This window comes from Rutidosis leptorrhynchoides, chromosome 2 (assembly GCF_046630445.1).
Source record: "Rutidosis leptorrhynchoides isolate AG116_Rl617_1_P2 chromosome 2, CSIRO_AGI_Rlap_v1, whole genome shotgun sequence".
Taxonomy (NCBI): Eukaryota; Viridiplantae; Streptophyta; class Magnoliopsida; order Asterales; family Asteraceae; genus Rutidosis; species Rutidosis leptorrhynchoides.
The window spans coordinates 350,798,514-350,804,563 of NC_092334.1; the positions used below are offsets into that span (position 1 = coordinate 350,798,514).

Sequence of the window (6,050 nt, forward strand, 5' to 3'; positions counted from 1 at the left end):
ATCTTTCAAGGTGTCGTGCTCTTCTTTTTGTTGAGGACTTTAATTTGCCTTTACCAAAATGTATCTTATGATGATCTTTCCTGAGTTCTTTTCTTACTCCCTCCATTTTTTTCTCTTATGAATGATACCAATTCACTCGAAAGTGTGTCATTATTACGTTTAGTAATCATAGCGTGTAGCATTAGACCATGGTTCAGATCAAAGGAATTCTTCATCTCATAAAACCTAAAAAAAAATAAAAATTTAGAATGGAGGGAGAAGACTAGTTCTTTAGGGTCTGCTAGGGAAAGACCATTCGGATTCCATTCTCGGAAACTACACGAAAACATAATATCTTACTCTAACAGAAATATATATTATCCTAAAAAGATTCGAACCTTCCCACACTTAGTTAGCTATGGTGTCGAAATTGTGATTAACTTCATCTTCAAATTCCATTGGACTATCTATGTAATGTTTAACTCTGTGACCATTAACTTTAAATTCAATCCCATTTGAATTTATTAACTCTACTGTTCCGTACGGGAAAACTCTTTTGACTATGAATGGTCCAGACCATCTTGATTTCAATTTTCCAGAAAATAGCTCGAATCGTGAATTGAAAAGAAGAACTATGTCTCCTTCTTTAAATTCTTTTGAACTTCTGATTCTTTTATCATGCCATTTCTTCGTTCTTTCCTTATAGATTAACGAATTTTCATATGCTTCATGTCTTAATTCTTCTAATTCGTTTAGTTGACTTAACCGTAGACGTCCGGCTTCATGTAAATCAAGATTACATGTCTTCAAAGCCCAAAATGCTTTGTGTTCAATTTCTACTGGAAGGTAACATGCTTTTCCGTAAACGAGTTTAAAAGGTGTGGTCCCAATTGGAGTTTTGTAGGCTGTTCTAAAAGCCCAGAGTGCATCCTCCAATTTTATGGACCATTCCTTTGGATTTGATCCTACGATTTTCTCTAGAATATGTTTTAAAGCTCGGTTGGTATTTTCAACTTGTCCACTTGTTTGTGGATGATAAGCAGTTGAGATTTTATGAGTTACTCCATATCTTTTAAGAACTTTCTCAAGTTGATTATTACAAAAATGAGTACCCCGATCACTTATTAAAGCTTTCAGTGTTCTGAACCTAGCAAAAAGACGTTTTAAGAAGTTGACTACAACTCGTGCATTGTTAGTTGGGAGAGCTTGTGCTTCCGCCCATTTAGATACATAATCAATGGCAACGAGAATGTAGAGATTATTATGAGATTTTGGAAATCGACCCATAAAGTCAATACCCCAAACGTCAAATACTTCACATACTTGAATGACATTTTATGGCATTTCAACACGTTGACTTATTTTTTCGGAACTTTGACATGCATCACAGGATTTGCAAAGAAGGTGTGCGTCTTTGAAAATTGTAGGCCAATAGAATCCAGCATCGTAAACTTTTCTTGCTGTGAGTTGAGGCCCATAATGCCCTCCTGTTGGTCCTGTGTGACAATGATTTAATATTTGACTAGCTTCATATCCGAATACACATCGGCGTATTATTCCATCAGGACAACTTTTAAACAAATGTAGATCTTCCCAGAAATAGTGTTTTATATCACTAAAGAATTTCTTTCATTTTTGGTACGACAACTATTTTTCAAGGAATCCACATACTAAGTAATTTGCATAGTCTTCAAATCATGGAATTTCATTATAATCTATCTTCAATAGATATTCATCAGAAAAGTTATCTTGTATGGCCGATTCATTTAGAACTTCTAATTCAGGATTTTCAAGACGAGAAAGATGATCAGCTGCGAGATTTTCTGCTCCCTTTTTGTCTCGGATTTCAATATCGAACTCTTGTAGGAGTAAGATCCAACGGATTAATCGTGGTTTGGCATCTTGTTTTGAAAATAGATATCTAAGAGCAGAATGATCGGTATAGACCACCGTTTTAGCTAGAACGAGATATGAACGAAATTTGTCAAAAGCAAAGACAATAGCAAGGAGTTCTTTTTCAGTAGTTGTGTAGTTCGTTTGTGCTCCTTGTAAAGTCTTACTAGCGTAATAAATAGATTGAAATCGTTTTTCAATCCTTTGTCCTAAAACGGCTCCCATTTCAAAATCACTTGCATCACACATGAGTTCAAATGGTAGATTCCAATTTGGAGTTATCATGATCGGCGCATTAGTGAGTTTTTCTGTAAGAATATTGAAAGATTTGATGCATTCATCCGAAAAGATGAATGGAGCATCTTTTTCTAGGAGTTTATTCATAGGAGTGGCAATTTTGGAAAAATCGTTTATGAAACGTCGGTAAAAACCGGCATGCCCTAGAAAACTCCTAACTCCTCTAACATTGGTGGGATGTGGAAGTTTAGCAATTACATCTACTTTGGCTCTATCCACTTCAATTCCTTCTTTTGAAATTTTATGACCAAGAATGATGCCTTCTCTAACCATGAAATGGCATTTCTCCCAATTAAGAACTAGATTTGATTGTTCGCATCTAATAAGCATTCGTTCAAGATTAACTAGACATGATTCAAATGTATCACCGAAGACTGAAAAGTCATCCATGAAAACTTCCATGCATTCTTCTATCATGTCATGAAAAATCGCCATCATGCACCTTTGAAAGGTTGCAGGGGCGTTGAAAAGTCCAAATGGCATGCGTTTGTAAGCAAAAGTACCATAAGGGCACGTGAATGTGGTTTTCTCTTGATCCTCGGGTGCGATTGGAATTTGAAAGTATCCGGAAAAACCGTCAAGAAAACAATAGTAACTATTTCCGGCTAATCTTTCCAACATTTGATCAATGAAAAGTAAGGGAAAGTGTTCTTTTCTGGTGGCGTCATTTAATTTTCTATAATCTATGCAAACACACCATCCTGTTACTGTCCCAGTAGGAATAAGCTCATTTTTTCATTTGTGATGACAGTCATGCCACCCTTCTTAGGTACGCATTGAACTGGGCTTACCCATGGACTATCAGAGATTGGATAAATTAAACCTGCATCAAGCATTTTAATAATTTCTTTCTTAACAACATCTTGCATATTAGGATTTCGTCTTCGTTGGCTTTGCACATACGTTTTATGACCTTCTTCCATAAGGATTTTATGTGTGTAATACGAAGGACTTATTCCTTTAATATCATGAATCTTCCATGCAATAGCTGGTTTATGAGCTTTTAGCACAGAAATGAGTTGAGATTTTTTATTCTCAGTAAGAGAAGACGATATTATTACAGGTAATTCAGATTCACCATGTAAATAAGCGTATTCCAAATGGTTTGGAAGTGGCTTTAACTCTAATGTCGGTGGTTCTTCTATCGATGATTTGTATCGATATATGTCTTCTTCTTTTAGCATTTGAATTTCTTCTGTTGTTGGTTCATAATCATTAGCCATGAGTGCGGCTAACATTTCAGCTTCATCAATTGGTTCAGTTCCTTCTCTTAAAGAACATTCTCCTGTTCCTTGTAATTCTGGAAATTCTTCTAACAATTCTGCATGTGAATCTATAGTTTGAATATAATAACATGTATCATCTGCAGATTGCGGTTGTTGCATGGCTCTATTAACAGAAAAGGTAACACTCTCGTCCTCTATACTTAGGGTCAGTTTCTTACCGAACATGACTATTATTGCTTTAGTCGTGTTTAAGAATGGTCTTCCTAATATGAGAGGAACTCGAGAATCTTCTTCCATGTCCAGAATAACAAAATCTACTGGAAATACTAAAGTACCAACTTTAACTAGCATGTTCTCCATTATCCCTCTAGGATATTTTACTGATCGATCGACTAGTTGTATGCTTATTCGTGTTGGTTTCAATTCTCTGAGGTCTAGTTTAGCGTATAGTGAATACGACATTAGATATATACTAGCATCTAAGTCTGCCAGTGCTTCTATTGAACTAAGACTACCCATAAAACATGGAATTGTGAAACTTCCTGGATCTGATAATTTTTCTGGTATCTTATTCAACAGTACTGCAGAACAATTAGCATTCATAGTAACAGCCGAGAGTTCTTCCATTTTCTTTCTATTTATGATTAGATCTTTCAGAAATTTAGCATATCTAGGCATTCCTGAAATCACATCAATGAAAGGAAGATTTACATTTATTTGTTTAAACATATCCAAGAATTTGGATTACTCGGCTTCAAGTCTTTCTTTTCTCATTTTACTCGGGTAAGGAAGTGGTGGTTGGTATGGTTTAACACAAGGTTTGGCCTTAACTGTGTTATCTTCATTAACCTTTTCAACTACCGGTTCTTTTTCCTTTTCTTGCTCAGATTGTAGTTCTTGTGGAGTGGGAATAGCGTCATCAGAAATTACAGGTATTTCAGGTGGTTTAAGTGTAATACCACTTCTTGTGGTAATGGCTTTAGTTATTTCATTCCGGGGGTTAGCATTTGTTTCGCTAGGTAGACTTCCCGGTTTTCTTTCACCTATCAACCTTGCTAGGTTGCTTATTTCTTGTTCCAGATTTTGAATAGAAGCTTGTTGATTTCTAAATGCTTGAGCATTTTGTTCATTGGTTTGTTTCTGAGATGTGAAAAACTGAGTTTGAGATTCAACTAGCTTCGACATCATATCTTCAAAATTTAGCTTTTTATCATCGGTTTGTAGTGGTTTGTTTTGAAAAATAGGTCTTTGCTGGCTGTAAGTATTATTAGGTACTTGTTGATTTTATGGAACATTTAGGTTATAATTCTGGTTTTGATTGTAGATTGGTCTTGGCGGTTGATAATTATTCTGATAATTATTTCCTGGCCTTTGGTTCATGTATGAAACATTCTCTCTTTGTTCCATTGTTTTTCAATACTGAGACAATCATTTATCAAATGTGGTCCTCCACACTGCTCACAACTAATTCGTATTGAGTGAATATCTTTAGTCATCTTTTCCATTCGTCTCTCGACAGCATCTATCTTTGCGGAAATGGAATCAAATTCATGGCTAGAATCGGCTCTAGCTGCTTTAGATGATCTAACGATATCTTTTTCTTGGTGCCACTCACGTGAGTGGGAAGCAGTGTTATCAATAATTTTGTAAGCTTCAGTTGCGGTTTTCTTCATAATGGAACCACAAGCTGCTATATCGATGTCTTTTCGTGTAGTGATGTCGCATCCTTGGTAGAATATTTGTACTATTTGATAAGTGTCTAAACCATGTTGCGGACATCCTCTCAATAACTTTCCAAATCTTGTCCACGCTTCATATAGAGTTTCATCTGGCTTTTGTGTGAACGTAACAATTTCTCCTTGAAGTCTCACGGCTTTAGATGCCGGAAAGAATTGTTTAAGAAACGTCCCATGTATCAATCGCCCCTTCAGGTAACAATTCTAACCAATCTTTGGCTTCTCCCTTTAAAGTCTAGGGAAATAACATGAGATATATATGTTCATCCTCCACTTCTCTTATTTTAAATAAAGTACAGATCCTATTAAAGGTACGAAGATGTTCGTTTGGATCTTCCTTCGGTGCACCACTAAATTGGCATTGATTAGTCACCATGTGCAGGATTTGTCCTTTAATTTCCTAATCTGGCGCATTAATGTCTGGTTGAGTAATTGCGTGACCTTGGCCAGTGCGTTTAGCTCTCATTCGGTCTTCCATACTTAGAGGTTCCAGATTTTTCATGATTGAATTTGTTGAATTTGAATCACTAGAGGATTCTGATTTAATGGTTTGTTCCTCGACAATCTCTGTTTGAATGATTGGTGGTTCTGGAGGAAAGATTAATGGTTCAGGATCTCTGAATTGTCCCTGAATATCCTTCGGATTCTCAATTGTGAGATCGGGTTCAAAAAATGGATTATCGGAAATTTGAATTGGAGTACTTGGTCGACTGGATGACGATTCTAAAGAAAAATCAACGGCGACAATATTAGCTAGATGTCTTGATCGAGTTACAGGTGGTGAACGTATAAAAGGTGGTGAACGTTTTGCTCGGTGCATTCACTGAATATCCTATTAGTTATAAAAGATAAAAATTATATAAGTTATCAAATTAATAGACTTTTCTGATTCTGCCCACATTTCGAATAGCCAATAGAT

The 6,050-nt window shown here is 35.9% G+C and overlaps 1 non-coding gene across 1 annotated transcript; it reads left to right on the forward strand.

The window, feature by feature from the left end:
• The first annotated feature begins 5,156 nt into the window (after positions 1-5,156).
• LOC139895277 (small nucleolar RNA R71) lies at positions 5,157-5,263 on the forward strand. Its single transcript, XR_011775736.1, has one exon. It is a non-coding gene; the product is annotated as a small nucleolar RNA R71 (small nucleolar RNA).
• Positions 5,264-6,050: the final 787 nt, after the last annotated feature.